Here is a 22,754-nt window from a genome sequence, read left to right as displayed (position 1 = left end):
TATGAATGTGAGTGCGAGTATGAATTTCATTTTGGCTATGATGATAGAGATTCGATTAGAAAATGTAGTACAAAAATTATAATATTGTTATATTAATTATAATATAATATAATATAACCCATATATAACCATTCCATAACCATTCCATAACCATTCTATAACCAAAACTCAATTTTGTTTCAATATTAGTGGTTTTTATTATATCGTTTTTCCTTCGCCTGTAAACTTATGAAAAGTGCTGACGTGTCGTAGCATTTTAGTTGACGATATGTAAAACAATGGAGTCAAAACGGGGTTATTATACCCACCCTATACAAATAAATAAGTTTCCATACAAGAATTTGATTTTCGTCGATCAGTTTGTATGGAAGCATATATATGCTATATAGTGATAAAAAAATTTTTTCAGAAATTTTATCGTGACCTTAAAGATAATCCCTGAAAAATTTCTTGAAGATACCTTGTCAAATAAAAAAGTTTTCTATACATGGGCTTGAGTTCGATTGGTCATTTTGTATGACAGCTATATGCTATACATATGTTCGGAGAGTGTATACAAATTAAAAATTTTTCCATGAAAGGAATTTGATCAGTCCGATATAGGAGATTCCGAGAAATGAGCAGCTACTTGGAGAGACTAGTTCGTCTATATGCAGAAACACAGATGAACAGACAGACAAGCATGGCTAAATCGATTTATATAGTTCGTCACGCTGGTCTCTTACATATTCATATAGTATAAGCTTTATAGGGTCACCGACATTTTGCTATAGGTGTCCTTGTCGCGTAAATCGGCTCCGGACATTCCAGGTATATGACCTTGAATTGTAATCTCTAACCCGTTTGTAGTGGTCGTTATCAGAGGTCTCTCATTTGAAGCTGTTTTGATTCTTTCATACATGTTTTTTAAGTGGCGGCTGCCAAACCCAGTACACAACCCTGGAGAGGGATGATTCGCCTTCTCACTTAGCTCGCCTTCAAACAGATATTTTTAGGCTAGCCTGAGGATACTTGGTCTAAGAACGGAAGTCTTTAGCTGCTTCAGCCATATGTACATTAATCGTTTCTAGCCACTACCAAGTGTATGTCGCTCAGAGAACTTTCCTCACTTGCGTGAACTTCTAATATAAAAAAATAGATATTTATCGATATATTTTTAACATACTTCTAAAGGAGTTGTTTGGAAAAGCTTATTAAAAAACACAAAAAAAAAATTATAAATAAATAATAAAATTTTTTTGCACAAATTCCATTGCAAAAAATTACTCAGAAATTTAAAAAAATGTTCTCAAAATTAAATGAAATCTAACTAGACCCACATAAGCATTCATATTCACTTATAAACTCTTGTATTGTGTATTCATAAGATGCATAAATGCCTCCCATAGCAGCACATACCGTTATCGCTGTCATCTTTGCCCGTAAACACCTTCGATCAGATTTCGTACGCTTCGATTTTATTCGTTTTCATTTGATTGCACATATTTTATGGCATGCACACCACTAAAGCACCCACCACAAATGCCGTTGTTGTAATATTATTATGGCACTTATAGTGGCTACGTGCGCGATGCGAAGCAACGAACAACAACACAGCAATACAGATTGGGCATTGGAGCTGTCAAATGCAGGCAAATAGCAGCAGCGACGCGCTGTCAACAGAACCAAATGTTCAAAAGTACGAGAAGGAGAACGCATTCATAAGCTACAGCTGTGATCAATATTGTGACGTGATCTACGTCACGTAAGAACTGCTGTATGCATTTGCCAACGAATTATTTATTTCGACTGAAGAGAAAATTTGAGGGAATTAGTGAAATTATTAGTTTGGAATGGTGAAATTTCGACTCGGCATATATTCTTTATATCACTGTTCGGATATTGAAGATTTGAATCTCTCAAGCGATATGGAATCTTGCTTGCATTAAATTGAGTTGGTCATTTTAAGCTACTTTATTAATAAATTTGTAATATAGCAGCGTCTAAAGCATCCTAAAATGACTACATGTTTAAAGTTAGTCATTTCACTGTTGGTAACAGAACTGTATGCATATCAAATGTAAATGCTTGCATATTGACATGTACATATTCCTTGAGTCATCATAGAAATGAGATCAATTTTCTGAGTGAGCGACAAAGCAATAATAGAAGCATTCCTACGTGTTTATAATATTCAAAACTGCACAATTGTATATGTATGTATTATACAACAACACTCAACTGTTTTAACAACACTTCTGCCAATGTTTTTTTTTCCAATTCTCGAAACAGTTGTTAAAGTGAATCCCCGGAATGGCTTCTAAGCGCGTAGCGATTCATGTTAAATGTCTTTAATTGGCCCAAAACGGTTTCCACGGAGCAATTTTTTGAATCTGCTGAATGGCCAGAAACTAAATCAGGGGAATACGGTGATTGTGGCATGATATTGAATGAAAATTTGGCGAAAAACTCACGAAGAATCAATGCAGTATGCGACGGCGCATTATCGTGGTGCAAAAACCAAAAATTGTCGGCTCATAATTCCGGCCTCTTTTTACGAATAGCTTCGCGCAAACGACACATATTACTCAAATAGTATTACTTGTTGACAGTTTGGCCGGTCGGAAGGAGTTCGGAGTGCATCACACCACGATAATCGAAAAAAACTGTCAACATAACCCTGAATTTTGACTTGATTTGACATGGGGACAGCTATATGCTATATGTTTGCCCTGATTTTCGGCCGATTGATCTTCTGTTTCCGGGTCGTAAGCATAGATCCAAGGCTCATCGCCAGTAGTAATACGATTCATGACATCCTGGTAGTCGATAAGCATTATTTCACAGACGTTAACGTGACGTTGTTTTTCGAAAAAATTTAGTGATTTTGGAACCAATCATGCTTTCACTTTTCTTAGACCCAATGACCTTTCAAAATGGTTTTCACTAATCCTTCCGATATTCCAGCGATGCATGTATTATCTCTGACTATTAACTTTCTTAAGCACCAGTTCCTTTATTTTGATGGCCGTACTGGATGTGCTTCGTCGTCAACAAAACTGTTCACTTGGATATATTTTATCTTCACTTTAAGAGTGCTTCATGTTTTTCGAAGGCTTAGAAGCTTTATCGGTCTAAGGTTGACAGTCTGTTAACAGCCTTTTCGTACAAGAGTTAAGTGATCAATCGAGAAACGGACGATTAAAGCTCTACTTTAAATAAATTTACCAAACAAATAAAAATATTATTTTACTACATTAATTCTTAATCAAATTTAAATGGAGATGAAATTGAAATGCAACTCTGTGGGTTGTTGTCCACACTGTAAATTTGGTTGTGTGCATTGATAAAATAGCAGTCGGAATATTTCAGATAAATATAATATGAACAAAAATTCTTGACCCAAGCTCATTTACTTTAAATATTTATAATATGAAATATCGTAACATCTCATAAATTGCGAGAACAGTTGATGTGAAAAGAGTCTCTTTAGACCAGTAATAATGTTAACGTCATCCTTCAATAAGCCCATGTGAAGTTAAGAGTTTTCTGCTTAGGGCAAGATCGCATCATACATTCTATTTAACGGATATCTAATAAAAATTGTATGCCCAAACTCGACGGACTCACTTTCAACATAAAAAAGATATTATGTTTAGTTACTGTTCTCAATGTGTAAGCAAATGGGGATATATATCGAGAATTAAAGATATACATATGTGGTTCGATAACCAATAACTTTGTATATGTTTTACATAAATCCAAATAAAATTACAATAACCAATCTTTTTTACTTTAGGAACATTCAAACTTGCCTTAATTCATCTAAATCTTGAGCACGGTATGTAGATGTGAAAACTATCTTCTAATAACACTTTAACCGTCTTTCAATGATTTCATGCGAAATTCAAGTTTCCAATCATCTATTCAAAATCATGAGCGAAATCCTACTCCAAAAACAGAAGAGCCAAATACTCTAAGATAAAAAATTCTTACAAACACACTGATGTTTCTGAAACTCTGAAACTATTTCTTGATCATTTTCAAATTTTCGGAGTTTTTTTTTTTAAACATACATACAATCTATATTGGTGTATGCTTAAAAGAAACAACAATTTGTTGATAAGAAGTCTGTTTAAGTTAACAGTTTTAAATTTAACCTCGACGATCACATATGTATCTAGGTTAAACAAACGCGTTTATGTTTCGCTAAAAACACAAAACTTTCACAAAAAATGATAAAGAATGCGGAAATACCTAGAAACTTAAATCTCACAGCTGTTATGTCACAATTTGCTTTCCAACACAAATTAAAGCTTCTGAAAGCTCAACTTAGAATATTTCCTCGGCTGTGGCGTTTGCGAACAACCTCAAAATTCTATTGAGTTACCCAACACAAAGTCGGTTAAACCAACGAGTAGAAAGTGAAAAAAGCGCGATAAGATAGTAAAATGTAAGCACAAACACACATCCAACCATGCATTTGTGTGAGTAATGACAAATAGAGAGTAGCCAACAGCGAACTGTGAACAACTAATGGTAAATACGTATAAATAGCAAGCAGCACAACAATAGCAACAAACTTGTCTGGCACTGCACAAATTGATAATTACACAAGTCAATAACATCGCTCATAACAGCACAGCCACAATAACAAGAACAAGAAAAAAACGTTAACTGCGATTGCAGCGAAGCTAGAATACCCTTCTAAATAAAATAAACTTTCTATACAAAAATTTGATTTTGATCAGTTTGTAGGGTGGCTATATGTTATAGTGGTACGATCTGAACAATTTGTTTGGAGATTGTAGCATTGTACTCGGCAATAATTTGTGCTAAATTTCTAGAAGGAAACTCGTCAAATGAAAATGTATTCCTTACAGGTACCTGATTTTGATCGGTCAGTTTGTATGACAGCTATATGCTATAGTAATCCGATCTGAACAATTTACACGGAGATTATAGTGTGGCACTTGACAATAATTTGTGCTAAATTTGGTGAGGATATCTCATCAAATAAAAATAATTTCCTTACAACTACTTTATTTTGATCGGTAGTTTGTATGGCAGCTATATGCTATAGTAGTGCAATCTGAACAATTTCTTCGGATATTGCATTATGGCCTCAGATGATAATTCTTGCAAAATTTGACGGAGATAACTTGTCAAAAGACAGAGTTTTCCATACAAGCACTTTATACCGATCTTTTAGTTTGTATGGCAGCTATAGGCTATAGTGGTCCGATATCGGCGGTTCCAATAAACTAGCAGCTTCTTGTGGAGAAAAGAACATGCGCAAAATTTCAGATCAGTAACTCAAAAATTGAGAGACTAGTTTGCATATACATATGTATATAAACAGACAGGCAGACGGACATGGCTAAGTGGACTCAGTTCAACACGCTGTACATATATTATAGGGTTTCTTGGGTTTCTGATACTTGCTTCAAGGTTTTACAAACTTCGTGACAAACATAATACACTCTGTTAGGGGTATAAAAAGCACAATACAAATGAGGCACTCTCACACACATACAAACACCCACACAGCGAGATAGCGCCAACATTAATGAGATTACAAAAACAATAAATTCTACTAAGCTGCCCTTTACGGTGGCATGGAGGAGCGGAGAGTGGGTAGTTTGGCGTGCAAAGCGCTAAAGGTGCAGTTGGCTTGCATATGTACCATATATGTATGTGTAAGTGTGTGTGCGAGCATGTGAGAATGTGCATGCCTTACTGTGTTTGTTTGTATTTGTGTAATGTATTAATAAAAAACTGTTACGCAACAGTTATAAAATAGAAAATTATAGAATTTTACGATTCTACTCATACACATGCATACACACATATGTATATATATATGTATGTATGTATATATTTGCATACAATAAATGCAGTTATTTGCAAATCTAAACGCTCGCAATCGCGGCGTGCAGCGAGAACAAGTGTACATTACAAGCTTGTGAATTGCAAGTCCCCATATACCATATGTGTGTTTGTATGTATATACATTTGTAAGTATGAACAGTTTAGTGGCGTACTTGCAAATAAGCGTAGCGCGCTGTGTATATATGTGTGTGTGTGTGTGCGAATAAAATTCCTTGCATTGAATAAAGAAATTTGTTGAAATCATATTATGCAATTTCAATAACACATTACGTGGACGCCAACCAACACACACAAACACATAAGTATACATGCATGCTGACATATAAAAAGCTACAAAATTGCAATAGCAACAAAAACAACAATTACTGCGACCAACTGAACAATAACAAAAGCTGGCCACTATTATGCAGCTGTATATTTATTAATGCAACAACAATGCCAACGCAATTTCACACACACACACGCACAGGCGGAGATTTAAGTGCCTTGCTGTTCGTAAATATTAATAGATTTATTTCTATGCAAGGCACTAGAGCTTGTTGCTTGGCATTTCTGCTTCCTTCTAGTTGCAAATATACATACATACGTACACATATGTGTGTATGTATGCTTATAGTCTGCGGCTGGCACTTCATTGTGCTTCAGTTAATTTGTTTATGCATTTATTTTTGCTTGATATTCTCATCAAAATTTAGCTGGCGCATAAATGCATGATGCACTTCGTATTCTTTGCGCTGGCATTGACGAACTTAAATACAATAATAAGCCGTGCATACATACAAACAGACACACCTAGTTGGCACATACCTTTCGCAGCTTTGTGCTGCCTATAAAAATCACAGAAACCTATACATACATATGTACATATCTACCTCCTCAATTCGCAAGTAATCTCGTACATTTACTGCAAGCTATCGCCGCGCTTTATACAACTGTTCTTACATAAATTAATTTTGGCATGCCTGTCAGCGTTTATCAGCTGAAATATCAACGCGTTGCGGCATTGCATTACATGCCGCGCGCTTCTAGGAAGCCAAAATGTAACCGAATGAACGCAAGTGCATCTGTATACACATACAAAGCTACCTAAATTGTGTGTTTATGTGTGTGTGTGGCAAGTGGCGTACAATGGCGGCAACGCAGTTTTCGCACAGCCCGCAGCGGCCTGTCGCGCCTGCCGAGCCTTGACATACTGGCCAAGTATTTGTGGTATTGTCTAAAATTACTGCATAACTCACATGATGTCAGCCACACTCGGGCGATTTTCGGTTTATGTAATCTATTTATGCGCAATTCTACGGAGATTCGGATAAGTCATCAACATTTATGGCATTGGCAATTAGATGCGCAGCCTCTTACGGTCACAATGGATGGCAGAATCAAAGAATAAAGGAAATGTGTGAGCATTTAATGTCAATCTTGATTAAGATTCTTTTATGGTGCTCAGTTTTTACGACTAGGAATACTCAAATTTCTTTGTGTTCTGATTTTTAGTGGACACATTGGGGTATTGTTGGCGAAAAAGTTTTTTATGAATACTTGGTTTGACCCGATGAACATTATCAAATAAAATTGAAAACCAAAAAATTTAAATATTTTAAAATATTATTTTTTTTTTTATAAAATGATAATGAAACGAAGACAAAGTAAGTAGTGTCAAATATATTTTTTCATTTTGAATATTAATTATTAAACATAGAAATCGTAAGCAGAAATTCTGCACTGCAATTTTTCTACAGCCAGCAGACAGTTGGTTAGAAAATTTTTCGCTATCAACTTTGTACATGTCTGAATTTGCATTTCTTGTTATTCAAACCTAAACTGATATGACCGAAACTGGAAATTTTCTTAAAATGGATAGATGAGAGATGTACATATACTGTAGAGATATGCTTCCGTTAAAGGATACAGAAAGTGTTTTTTCCTTTCGAAAATTGCTTGCAGCTGTATGAAGTTTTATTTATTTTTGTTGAGAGCTGATTTCTTGATTTTAAAGTGCATTTAAGGTGTTACACCACCCTTCTTTGTTACCGAATACATTCGGATCATCACGTACGTAAGTATGAGTAATACTCAATCATTCTCCTGAACCTATACTTGGCGGTGGTACCGGGGGGATCGGTATAAGACAGTAGGAGGTTTAGTTTGAATTAAAGTTCCACACTGATATGGGGTTCAGGCTTTCGATGCTTTCTCCTCGTTAAAAAAAACACACACACTTCAGCGTCGAAAAATTTACAAATGTCAGGAATTTTGTCGGAAAAAACAACACAAAAAACCTATTATATTCAGAAATTTTTATTGTTCACGTGATTATATGTATGCTTATACATATTTTTCTCAACTGTAAAACAAAGTGGCAAGAATTTTTAAGACTCTGAAGGGGTTATATCAACTTGCAAGTTAGAAAAAACTCGCTTTTGCTTCATTTTGTACCGTACACAGGGTATTTTCTAATTGTCTTTAGCTGAATGTATGCTGAAAGTCAATAGCCTTTAATTCAGCTTTATGTGGCTTTAGCTGAATATATGCTGAAGAAAAATATTATTTAATACAGCTATCTTTGTCCTGAGCTGAATATAATATTCTTTAAAGGAGCTATCTTAAGCTGGACATATGCTGAAATCTAATATCTCAGCTTAGTCTGAATAAGTTTTGAAAGTCAAAATTTCAATAATTTTAATCATTCATCACCATTTTGAGCTGAATAGGTGCTGAAAGAAAAAGTTCTTTAATTTAGCTGTCATTGACATACGCTAAATACACATGTACTTAAAGCCAATATTTTTGACTTCGGCTGTTCTTTCATTCAAGATTATTTAATTCAGCAATTTTCATTTTGAATTGAATAAGTGCTGAAAGCCAATACCCTTTAATTCAGCTGTCTTAAGCCGGATAGTGCTGAAAACCAATATACTTAAATTCAGCTTTCTTTATCTAAAGCTGAATATATGCTGAATGTTAATACACTTTAATTCAGCTGTCATTGTCTTTAGCTGAATATAAGCTGAAAACCAATATTCATTAATTCAGCTGTGATTGCCTTAAGCTTAATATGTACTGAAAATAAATATTCTTTAATTCAGCTCTCCATGCTTTATGCTGAATAAGTTTTGAAAGACAAAATTTCTATAATTCTTTTCGTCTATCATCACATAAAGCTGAATAAATGCTAAAAGCCAAAAATCTTTAATTCAGCTCTCATTGCCACACACTAAGTATATACAGTATATTTAAACCAATATCTTTGTGAACCTACTTAAGTGTACTTTCAAAACATTCTTCTTATATTCCCGTCTTGACATGTATAGATCTCCTGATATATTTCAAAGAGTTCTCTGCAAATCCTTGCCTTCCCAAAAGTTATGTATCACCTGATTACGCGCTGCAATGACTCCAACGAACATATTCTTTAAATTAGCTTATAAAACATATCCAACAGTTTGGCATTATGCGACAGCAGAAGAATAGAAAAACAAACAAATTAAGAAGCCAATTTCAGGGTCTTTATGAAATCATTGAGTTAGACAACAAGAAAATATGATTATCTCATTGGCATCCGCGGCAACTGCACGAATGCGCTATTTGATTATTTCACAGCGGTGACAAGTGGCATTAAACGTGCGCGCCACTACACACACACACGAATAAGTACGCGCGCGCGGCTTGCACCCACACAAGTAAGCGCGCTTGTCGAAATAACTGCATAGCTGCACGGAAACAGCGCCTGCATTCACACACACGTACAGTGCACACATATACAATTGCATGCATGCGCGCTTGTATGTGTTTTGCTACACAATTCCCAAGCGATGCGAGCGGCAAGTAGCGCACTTGGAATTATGTAAGAGCAGCTGTTGCGATGCCTGCCTGCTTTCCGTCAGCTCGCCTGCTTGCCTGCCGGGGTTGGCTGCCTTGAATGACTTTTTATGATTAATCGCGCGTTCGCGGTGCATAATCGAAATAGAATCGAACAACATATGGTCGCCTCGCAACGCAACGAGATCTGTCATTCATGCTATTATTGTGATTTGTGCTGCCGCCGTTGTTGCTGTTGTTATAGCGCTTTTACTGTTGCTGTGCGTTGTCAGATTTGCATGAGCAATCACTCAATAGCGTGGCATCACTGCTCAAGTGCGCCGGCACACACTCGGCGGGGTCTTGCGACGCGCCTTCTACTTGCCGCAGCCAGCGCGCTCCACCGCAGTTCTAGCTGTCACCGCGCCGAGTCCCCTAACATTTGTATAAATGCTGAATTGAGTTGGTTTAAGTTGATTTGATATGATTTGCCTTGCCTTGCGTCGTTTTGCTTTGCTGTGCGCGCAACGCAAAAGTTATAAAATTAATTCATTCGACTTGTCGTTTAATGTAGGTATGTATGTGTATGTGTGCGTGTGGTTGTGCCGATTTCATAACAATTCCTGCCCGACAATCACGTACGCGCAGCAGAACTACATAACAAGGAATGTGTAGATACATATTGAAGCATACTTATATACTCTTATATATATATTATATATATATAGATATACATATACATATATATGTATATTCGCCGAAGTTCTCATTTCGGTTTTTATTTTCAATGTCGAAAACATACAAATAGTGAACAACTCATTTCATTTATTTGATTACCCCTTCCACTGTTCGCTTGTTTTATTTGATTTTTGATTTAATTTCATACATATACTTTTTGTTTAGCTTTTTATTAGTTCGCAGCAATGTATTTATTTAATTTTTATTTGATTTCAGTTCATTTCACTCTTACTTTTGCAGTCAGCTAATGTGTAGCGCGTCCACCACCAGCGGCTAGTGAGTGGGCACCGTGCAGCGAAGTTGATGAAGATTTTGAAAATTTCTAATAATCAAAAAAAAGTGGTGTAATTTTTTTTGATGTAATCAGATATAAATGCGATAATGACATGACAGACTACAGACAGATATTCAATTTTACGAGATATATATTTTTTGTATTGAGCCGATATAGATATTCAGCAATAAGCTATGATTGTCCTTAGTTCAAATGAATACAAAAAACTCTAGCTTCACTAATATATTTTTTAGCCGAATGTATGCTAAAATCTTATATTTTTTAATTCAGCAATATTTTTCTTTGGCTGAATATATGCTGAAAGCTAATATTCTTTTATTCAGCTACTCGTTATCTTTAGCTGAATATATGCTAAAAGCCAATATTGTTTAATTCAGCTATTTTGAGCTGAATAGGTGCTAAAAGCCAACATTCTCTAACTCAGCTGGCATTGTCTTAAACTTAATATGTACTAAAAGCCAAGATTTTCTAATTCAGCTATCTTATAATTAAGCTGGATGAGTTTTGAAAGCCAAAATTCTTGAATTTAGCTATCTATAGCTTTAGCTGAATATGTGCTGAAAACCAATATTCTTTAATTTAGCTATCTATGACTTTAGATGAATATACATATGCTGAAATCAAATATTCTTTAATTCAGCTTTTTTGCATATAGCTGAATATATGCTGAAAGTCAATATACTATACTTTAATTCAGCTATCTTAAGGGGCTATACCAGTGTGACGCATGAAAAATTAGGCGATTTTCGTGAATTTTTTTAAAAGAAAGTACTAGATTGAATGTTTCGACGTTCTATGGACGTAATAAAGTATATTTTTAGCTATACTAAAAAAGTTTTTTTACAAAAATATTGAAAAATAACGGAGTAATTTTGCTGTCATGCTTGTTGAAGTGCCAAAAAAAAGTGCCTCATCTGCTATCACCATGATTCCGGCTGAATAGTGCTGAAACAAAAAAATTCAAAATGTTTATTAAACTTAAATATATTTTCTATACAATGGACTACGATCTTTGAAAAATATCAAAAATTAAGAAAATCGCGCCATTTAAAAAAAAAAAAATCGTTTTTTTACGAAAAAAATTGTCGTTTTTTTAATGCCAAATTGACAATTTTCAGCCGATCAAAAAGATCGTAGTCTATTGTCTAGCAAATGTACTCAACTATATCCAGTTTTAATTTGAAGTCGATCGGTTAATTTCTTGTTGAGTTATAATGTCAGCAAATTTGAAAAATGTCGTTTCGAGAAAAACGCCGATTTCACAGGATATTTTTGAATATATAAGCTAAACACTGGTATATATGATCTGCTGAAAATATTATTTTATTCAGCCTTCGTTGTCCTTTGAATATATGCTGAAATCCAATGCTCTTTAATTCAGCTGTCATTGCCTAAACATAATATGACTTGGAAGTAAATATTCTTTAATTTTACTCTCCATGCTTCAGGTTGAAAAAGTTTTGAAAAACAAAATTTCTGTAATTCTTATCTGCTATCACCACGTTGAGCTGAATAAGTGCTGAAAACCAAAATACTATAATTCAGATGTCACTGCCATATTCTAAAACCCCAATTTTTGAATTCAGCTGCCTTTTTATCAAGCTGAATAAGTTACGAAAGTGTAGATTCTTTAATTCAGCTATTTTTGAACTTGACGTCCATCAGAACAACGCCATCTTATACGGATATATGTACATTGATAGTGACTCTTGAATAAAGAAGCTTGTTTGGGCCTCCTAAATGCATATGCATATGCTATGCTTATAGTCTAGACTTAGTACCAATGAAATATTACCCATGTCTGTTATCGAATGAAGCAGTGTAATTTGACTTAAATCGGATCATTTTAACTACAATGTGTTAAATAGAACCATCAATCTTATGCAAAATTATTAAATTTATTTTTACTATATCTACTAACTATTACATAACTGCAAGTGCCAATTAATCTCAACTCTTAGCCCCATGCACACCACTGTGCGTCAGCGCCGGCATTTGAAACGCTTATAGCATTTAATTAAATTTTGCCACACACCACACGTGAACTCGCCGCTGACTTGGACCGATCAAGTTGAGCTGTTTTTTCTGCGTTGTTATTTCATTTTCTGCCTTTTTCACATTCGTGCGAATGCTTCAATTTTTTATTGGCGCACATCAAAGTCATTAACACGCCATTTTTCTCAAAAATCTTTTCGCTTTTTTCGTCGCTTTGTTTCGGATTTCCTCATGGCTTTCAGAGTGATGGAAATCATTTTCTTTGCTTGAGCTTGCAGCTGGGATATATTCACCTCCATTTCTGCGTCGATTTATCGCAAATATGTTTTTGTTGTTGTATCCGCATGTGGTTTTATGAATTTAATAATTTTATGATTTTAAAGCGTTCAGCGCAGAACAATTGCGCGGCAGATGTGCCGCTAATCAAGCAAATCAGGGCAGCCACCAAGCACACCAACACACACACATATACATATATTCACCTACACATATGCACTGCAGTGCATGTGTTACTTATGAACAGCGGCTAATAAACAGCCGTCAGTTAGCAACAACAAATTTATTGGGCGTAATCGAGCGCGATTGTATAACCGAAAGTGGCCTACAAATGTTTGACGCCGCCGCCGTCGCCGTCGCCTTCGCTGTTATGTTATTAATGTTGCCCCCTTGAGTGCGTGTGTGTGTTGGTGGCGTACAAAAATAATGTCGATATGTGTATGCTTATGTGTTGTTGTGCTTATTTTCGTCACTCCTTTTATGCTTTATTTACATTTGTATTTCGCTCGTGGCAAAGGGTAGCGGGGATTATGGGTTTAATTATGTCATATAGTTGCGTTGATTTATATAATGAAACATAAATTCAGTAACGTAACAAGGAAAAATGCCAAAATAAAGTGAATAAAATACATCCATACATACATATGTACATATATTGTTGAAGAGCTAAAATAAAAATCGACAATTTATTGCGGAGGTGAAAGATGGCAGTATTGATACGCATATGTATGTATGTATGGAAGTGGTGCATTTTCGTATAGAGCTATTTGAAATAGATTTATTTAAATGTGTGTTTGGCATACAAAAAACTGAAAAAAGCTCTCCTTTAGGATTTTCTGCATGATTTCAATATTCTCCGGTATTCACTTATGTATATAAAATTGTGGTGCTGGAAAATGTGTCTCTGCTTACGTAATTAATTGAATTTGCTACTGAATCATCTTTGTTTGTGTTTTTCTCAAATCTTTCTTGTTTACATTTCGGAAATACATTTTTCGTACCATTTGTTTCGAGAGGGCGTCACCAGATCTGAATTTGTAACAGTGTTCTATCATTAGACCTAATCTCAAAATCTATGAAGCTGTTAATGTCTTATTAAATTCTACAACGCCTCTAGAATATTGTCCTAAAATCCAAGATGTTGCGAGTAATAGTTTCGAGGATACAGCCTTGAAAACTTGTGCGCTTGAGGCTAGTTAGGCACCGTCTTTAAACTCGTTTTTCTCGAAAATGTGCTTTTGTAGTTTATTCTTATTTTTTTCTTTTTGATTTTTTTATTGATGGATCAAAGCTTTCGAGAAGTGAGTGTACCGTTGGGATCTAGCTATCAACAGCAGGTTCGGGGTTCCCGATCATTGCAGCGTCTTCCATGACTGTCCTTAAAGATCTACTGCTCTGTAACACGATTATGCGCTCGAGATTGAGGTCTCGACTGCTTATTTCTGGCATCGAGTTACTTCGTGATTGCACAGTTTGGGTACCTTACCATAGCGGTATTGCAGGATATTTAGCAGAATAGGTACAGCTAGAAACTCAACTAAGCATTAGCTGTTCGAAAGAGCAAGTGTTAAAATCATCTCAACACATTCTTCTCGAATAATCTGCCTTTACTGGATCAAAGCTGAATTACCTCGTATCTCAGACCATTAGACATACAAGTGAAATGGAAACAAAGTACCAAGGTATACTAGAGATCGGTTAAAGGCATTTTGTAGAGAATTAATCTCGAAACACAAGCTTACAAAGTACTGTAGTTAGCAGTTTAAGCGTAATTCACTACGCCATCTTGGAGTATGTCAAAGTTAGAGTCTTTTGAAAGGAAATATATACAAAAAAAACCAAACCCAAAAGCACCAAAACGTTGTTCCATCCGGTTTCTCCGCCAGATGAAGCATTCATTTCCAAGGGTAAAAGTTCTGAATCGGTCATATAAGTACCGTGGACAATGAACAGTGTCTATATGTAGTGAAGGCATAAAAATTCACAAAATTTTTCCGAAGGACCGAAAAATGAAGTTGATCGACATGGCTTCCACGCTAATGATATCAAGGGAACATGTTGAACATATCGTTCATAAAATTTGAAGAAAAGCCTTGCTCACAACCGAACGATTCATTTTATTCTCCCCAGCGACTTTTTTATGTAATAGGATCTCTAGAGAATGTTCGTCGAATAGAAATTTAGCGATAATGAAAAAAATTGTGAATGACCTTCGGATATTATTATTTCAAAAATGTAACCGAAAGGTTAGGTTAAGTTATGAGGTCTCAGGGATCTCACTTGGCCAACTAAGAACGCCTGTCCGTTGCGGTACTTAAACAAATTTTATATAATAAACTCCTAAAAATAGTAAAACTCCTATATGATGTAAATGAAACTCGGAAAATGAACTCAATCAGAAGACAATGCCGTATTTTGTGCACATCAACTGATTATGATTCTACCAAAGTACACACATATAAATTACATATAAGTATAATAACGAATATGTCATCCAGAAATTGATCAGCGTCGAATGAAAGCGGTTTCTAAGTAGAGTAGAGGCTCCCTTTTGGTCTAATGAGTGCTCGTTATAGAGATTCTGTAGAGTTGCAGACTGAGCAACTAAATCTAAACTTAGCTTCATTTTGCTCCATTTACCACACGCCTCATAAAATTATGATTATCTATTCTAATATACATATGTATGAGGTATGAAATCAGATCGGAAAAAGCCTACTCATGCTAAGAACTCTTACAGTTTTGCGCTCCTATAGCGAGCACTTGAAGTCAGCGACACAATGGCAGTTACTATTAATTCTCAGAAGACCTGCAAAGGCCTTTGGCCCTAAGCACACAAAAGCTTTCTGTATTAATGACAACGATGCAATAATTTCACAATTTAACACACTTTTTGCCTGTTTGCATCAGATTTACTTATTTCATAAGCGTGTTGGTAATTTCAAGTTCGTGAAATTGCGCTGAGAAAATCAGAAATTAATTGCTTTATTTGTAACATACATATTTTCAATCTAAAAGAAATTATAACAAAGATACATATATAAAATTTTGAAGGTCAATCACACGCCTTGATTCCCAGCTGTGGCGTCAGTCCAAAAGAAAATAGCAGAAATATACAACAACTTATTTACTTTGCATTCATTTCATAACCAACAAAGGTGTGTTACGTCGCCATATATGCGTACACATAACCATTTCCGCTCAGTTCAATGGATACTGGCGCACACACGCGCACATGCATGCGGCTAGATAGCTAGATAGGCGAACGCTAAACGGCTGTTAGATGTGCCACCGATTACGCATCACAATTGAGCGCTGCGTCGATTTTTTTCTTAACTTTTCTTTTTTTCGTTAATTCAGTTAAGCGCGCGTACGCCAGCCTGCCTATACTTACGTAACTGGCGCGGAGGAGCAGTGCGCGTTACGCGTGCAGGAGAGCGAGCGCGCCTGGCTTGGCGCGGAACGGCCGCGTGTCTTGCCTTTGCTGGTCGAATGGTGGCGGCATTGGCCAAGAAATAAGCGCAATGTTGTTGTTGCAGCAACAACAATAAAAAATGGTAATAAAAAACTAGCAAAAACGAGGCAGTTGTTGCTTGGCTGTCAAACATTGACACAATTAAAATGGAATGCGCGCACTTGTCTAAGCGAAAACGCTGCCATGTCGGCGCATATGTGGGAAATTTTCACCAATGACTCTGCGCTGGTCGTCAGCGCTGAAAAAATAAATATTGTGATTCGTGTGAATTTTCAGCGAAGACGGCAAAATAACGCTTAGTAATGCTGTTTAAAAATATAAACAACACGTAAGCATTTTATAAGCGTTCTCACAATTTCTATGCAGCTTTGTTGTTGTTTTCTATTCTATTTTTTCTATTTGTTTAATTTTATTTCTCTATTTGTTATTTGTTATATTTTAATTTTCTTTTTTTCTCAATATTTTTTTTTTGGCTATTTGCTCGTCGACGCGAGCGAGCGTTCTTCCCATGCCGCTCGCGCTTTAACAATGTTGTTAAGTGTTTTGGCGTTCTTTGAGTTCCGTGTGTTGACAAAGCAAACACTAGCGTTGCTTTAGCTTTTAAATTGTCATGTATATATATATTTTTTTCCTTGACGCAACGTTTATTTGCTTTTCATTAGCATATTTTGCGCTCAATTGACGCCTGCAAACGCTCGCGCATAAACACAGATGACATACAAGCGCTCTTTCACAGACGCAAAACACAATGTCAGAAGAGAGAGATAGAGAGAGAGAGATGCACACAAACATGCTTAACCTCATTTATTGCAAATGAATGAATTAGCAGCCTAACAGCTGCTTAACAGTGCGCTGTACAGCCGGCATGTAAAGCCACTGTTACTGATTTTAAGAGCATTTCGTGCGGATTTTTGCACTTTTTCCACTTGTTTCTGTGATATTGTGGTTATGAAAACAAAATTTGATTGCCAACACTGAGTCAGCGCTTAACATGCGGATGTCACAAAGCGTTCTTTGCTACTCACTCACATTCTCACAGCACTCACAATCGCACTGCGCTAAACAGAGCGCCTACAAAGCGCGCTACAACAACAATTTGTGTGCAACACATTGACAAAAGAGCGGCGCATTGACTTTATGTGTGCTTTTGTGTTGTGTATTTGCCATGAGGTGATTTTATAACTGGGTTTGCTTGGTGCTCGTCTTTTTTCTTAGAACCCGCGTTAGTTGAATTTTGCGTCACAGCTTCTTGCATAATACACAGTTGTAATTATGAAAATATATAAATTTTTTCTCAGTGTTTTTTGAGCAATAAAGCAAGCTTAATTAATTAATTTTAACGATTTTGTGACTCACCTGTACGGGAAAGCGACTGCTGACAGCATTTTGATAGCAGACAGCCACGCCCCCACGTATATTTTGGAACGCCACGACAGCTGTTACCAGCTGCTGGCACAAATTGGCTTCCAAATAATTTCACTACAATTTCACTGGTGAAAATTACGCGTGTTTTGGCGAAAAAATTGAACAAATTCTACGGAAAATTCTAGCCAATGGGCGTAACAACTTGTTTTGTAACCATTTCGATATGCCCACAAACATAGAAAAACACGCACACACACTCGCACACCTTATGAACTTCTCCACTCTTTACGTAACTGCTTTTGCTTTGCTTTGCTTGGCCGTACTCACGTCAGCCAGCCAGCCAGCCAGCTGCCTTCGACGTCGTCGCCAACGTTATGTGACGTTCTGACACTCACCGTAACACATTTATTTATTGTATTTTTGGACACACAACGTATTTATTTTTAAACACTCGATTTGATTTCGATTTCTTGATCATGCTTTATTAATTGTAAGAAATGAAAATTCCGCATCAAACAAACAAACTTGACTTGCCGTGTGTTGTAGCGAACGAAAATCGGCGTACACGCTAGCAGAACGTAAGAAAAATACGCAAAAAAAACACAAAATGCAAAAACAACTGTTTTCCTTCAATTTGAATTACTTAAAAATCAGCACAGCACAAGAAGTAAAAAAAAAATTATAATATTTTTTGTTGTGTCTGGCACGTTCTCCACGACTCGCTGGCGTTTCTTCGACGTTTCAACGCTGTATTCGCACACATACACACGCGCGCGCACACACACACCTTCAACACTGTGTTTTTGTTCTTGATTTTTGCTTTGAAAATGACAGAAAACGCGTTTGTCGAACTGAAAAATTCGCAAAGAAAAGCGTCCAACGTGCGCCGTTTATGCTGCTCAACTGAAACCGAAATGAATGGCGTGCCGCGCTAAGACTGCTCGCCAAAAAACAGTGAGTAACAGCACAACAGCGCACAGTAGGGGCTTGTTGGGACGCGCACTGTAAACGTCAGAATCGTTGAACTGAGCGCAACTGACGTGGAGCGGCATTGGTGAGCGCTAAGCAGTGGAAATAATGCCAGCTGTGATGTGGCCATTATTGAAAGTCATTGAAGTGTTTCATAACCTGATACTGGTTGGTTTTTGGATTAAGCACGCAATTGTAGATCAAACTTTTGTTGAAATTATTTGCTTACATTTTTCGGTTCAAATTTTGAGTGAAACCTTCAATTAAAGGGTTACTTGGGCTTACGAGTTTCAAAAATCCAACTTATTTATTGACTTATTTAATTATTCAACAACTCTAGAATATTGTCCTAAATTTTCAAGTTTATCCGAGTAATAGCTTCGGAGATACAGCCCGCGAAAACCGTCTTTAAACTGGTTTTCTCGAAACTGTGTTATTGAAGACGGTTGGCAAGATTTCTCGAGAACTACTCAACCGATCTTCATGAAATTTTACACAGGTTTTTGAGATACAATCCTTAAAGTCTTGTTCGATGGGTTTTTACAACTATTTGTAAAAAAGGTCGCGAAATTTTCACTGAAATTTTAATTTTTTGTAAAAATGTCTGTCTAAAATTCAATTTTCAGTTTTTTTTCTTCGTCCAAGTAAAGGTTAACTAAAACATATATTTTTCACTTTGAATGATCCTGTAAGGAGTTATCCTGCCAACGCGTATTATTTTTCAGAGGAGTCACCGGAAATAGTGTCTCTATAGCCGAGTTTAAAATAATTGTTTTCCAAAAATCTCGGAATTTCTTTTTTAATAGAGTGTGTTTGTAACAATAAAAAATTCTAATAAAATATTTTACATTTGATGTGAGAAAAAATTTGTTGGAAAAAGGTTGTTTTTACCTGAGGAAACCCATGTAATCTCTTGAAAACTAGTAGCTCTAAATAAAAAGACTAAAAATAAAGTTTTTTGGCTAATAACCAAATAATATACGTAAGCATATACTATTGGAAATACCTAGAAGGGACTGATAAAGGTTAGTTTTTGAGGTAAAGGGGAACACATAGTGTGAAAACAATTTTTCTTTGCGCTTTTCTTAAATTGATAGAATAAATAAGAATAAATAATTGAATTTTAACAGACCAAAGTACACTAACTCATTCTGAACTTTTTTATATAATAATATAGTTAAATGTATTTTTAAAACAGAAACCGCGTCAAAATTTGCCGCAAATCGAAACTAAAAAATAATATAGTAAAAAATCTGCTTAAGTTCTAATGAAAATATTTTATTTGTTTCATTTCCTAGAAAGATTTTAATATTTCTAACAAAATAAGCTAAACACGCAGTCTGGCAATATCGCAACAACTCACAGCAATATTTTGCGTCTACTTTTCAGCTGGTTCAGCGCTTTAACAGCATTATTGTCGACAACATTGTGTAACATAGTATACGCCACTCTCTTATGACTGCCATGGTGTTAGTGCCACTGTTAAGTAGCGATTTTATGTTCACTTTTATTTCAGTTATATCACAATTGTTTCGAAAGAGCACAACACAAAACAAATGAAAACAACAAGAGAGCGCCGCGTTGCCATGTGCGTTACGTCATTCTGACAACGACTGTGGTGGCGGCATGCTCCCACACTCGCCACAATTATACCCACATACGCATTTGCGTTTTCTTTGCAATTGTATTTGTGGTAGCGTGTTATGAGCGCAACAATTCGGCGGCACTGCAGACGCGCCCACCTTCTGTCCCTCGACTTTTTGCACTTTGATTTTGGCTGTTTCTTCGCTCTCTTTGCGGCAAATTATAAACAAATGTTGGGAAGACGTATGCCAGAAGAAGGTTGGCATAAAAAAATCTTCAAAGCAATGTTTTATTTTGAAAATATAGTAATATGTGTATAATCTTTATAATTTAACATTTAGACCTAAATTTCCAAACTTTAATATTAATTATTCAATCTGTTATTTTTTATTTTTTTATATAATATTAAATCCTTAACTTCTAATCTTTATTCTGGTATCTTTAATTCATCAACTGTAATCTATGATCTATATTATATAATCTTTAATCTATAATCCATAATCTAAAATTTGTAATCTATAATCTCTGATCTATAATCTGTAATATGTAATCTATAATCTATAAACTGTAATCTATAATCTTAGCCAATAATCTATAATATATACTCAGCAATCTATAATCTATAATCTATAATCTATAATCTATAATCCATAATCTCTAATCTATAATCTGTAATCTATAATCTTTAATCTGTAATCTGTAATCTATAATCTATAATCTGTAATCTGTAATCTATAATGTATAATATATAATCTGTAATCTATTATCTATAATCTATAATCTGTAATATATAATCTATAATATATACTCTGCAATCTATAATCTGTAATCTGCAATCCATAATGTATAATCTATAATCTATAATATTTAATCTATAGTCAGCAATCAATAATCTATAACCCATAATATTCTACCTTCCACTTAAAAGTGTTGGTACTCTACATATCATGATACGAAACCTCAGGAGTTCAACAAGTTCTTATACGCATCAAAATTCCTAAGTGTTGTTTTTGTTTTTCGCTGTTGCTGCCAAAATTCACACGCTCAATCTTCGAGTGATAAATAAATGTATTTAGCCGTTGATAGGTGGCATTAGTGGATCAGTCGACCGCCCACGAACTTATATTTGGAAGAGCGCCACGTGATGCGTATACCAAATGTTAAATTTAAACACAATTTTTGAAGTGTGGCGTGATGCGCGTGGAATATTATACTTGCGCTAAACGTAACAGAATATAAAATTTAATTCTAACTGTGGGGTATTGATCATTACCGGTGATTACTTCATGCATAATATATAGCATACGGCATATATTATATATAATTTGTCTTTAATACATTATGACCAACAAAAAATGCGATGATTAAGATGAGAATGAAAAAAGTTGTTTATTTAAAGAATATCACATGATAATATTTTTTAATTTTAATGTGATTGATTTTAAAATTGTCAGCTGACAAACCTACAAATAGATTTAGTTTTTAAGCAAACCTTTTTCCACTTAAAATTTTAGATAAAAGGAATTACTATGCAAAAAAAAAATAGAAAGAATTACATTATATGTTTAAATTTAGACATTTTTCCAACAGAACATGAGAATTACAGCAATTACCGAACCGAATTTCAGTTAAATGTCTTTTAAGGTTGCGTATACGACGAGGTGCCCGAAGGACACTTAGTAAAGATTTTTGGAAGTTATTTAGTTATTTTTATTGTTATCGTTTAAAATCATTTATATGATAATCAAGTGATAATTAGTTAAGTTGTTCTTCCACTAGTATGTATTTTCAAAACTTTTAATTTTTTTAATTGGAATAAAAGTATGTGACAACAAAAGTAAACACTCAATGATCTGGCATTCTTAAATCAATTTCGCTAGTTTATTGAAATTAAGTTTTGCAAACTTTGTTGTTTTAAATTACTAAAATTAAGTATTTAGATCACAAAAAAATAAGAAAAGCTAAGTTTAGGGGCAACGAACAATTGAAACTCTCGTAATTTAATCAAACATCAAAGGTCTAGCAAAACTATCAGGCTTCGCTAAGGTGTTATTAAAATTAATTAATTTAAAATTAAAATTTATATTTATACTAATAGATACATGTGTTGCTGTTTACAATTTACCATAAATTAAATACTATAACAATAAACTAGGCAATACATTAAAAATATAATTTGCGAAAACTTTATTGCTGGTACAAGAATACGAGGGATTTTAATTAAATTACTTGAGTTTTTGAAAAAGTTTGACACTCTTATCTGTCAATGGAAAAAATACCGAATTTTTCAATTCAATTTTTTACTGAATTTTTCAATTAAATTTAGTTCACAGCTAAAACTGCTATTATTATATTTATTTATTTAAGATTTTTTTACCTTTAACATAT

The 22,754-nt window shown here is 35.0% G+C and overlaps 1 protein-coding gene across 3 annotated transcripts in view; it reads right to left on the bottom strand.

Annotated features, from left to right (window-relative positions):
* The window catches only part of LOC126761349 (uncharacterized), an 83,535-nt gene extending 64,796 nt beyond the window's left edge, over window positions 1–18,739 (bottom strand). For 2 of the 3 annotated variants that reach the window (XM_050477423.1, XM_050477422.1), the window contains exon 1: window positions 17,805–18,192. The gene's annotated coding sequence lies outside the window, so the exon portion shown is untranslated. The other variant, XM_050477421.1, reaches the window with a different exon arrangement.
* Between the last annotated feature and the right edge of the window lie 4,015 nt (window positions 18,740–22,754).

Source organism: Bactrocera neohumeralis, chromosome 6 (assembly GCF_024586455.1).
Source record: "Bactrocera neohumeralis isolate Rockhampton chromosome 6, APGP_CSIRO_Bneo_wtdbg2-racon-allhic-juicebox.fasta_v2, whole genome shotgun sequence".
Lineage (NCBI taxonomy): Eukaryota > Metazoa > Arthropoda > Insecta > Diptera > Tephritidae > Bactrocera > Bactrocera neohumeralis.
Note: the sequence above shows the minus strand (reverse complement) of the source record. Positions and strands in the feature narration are given on the sequence as shown.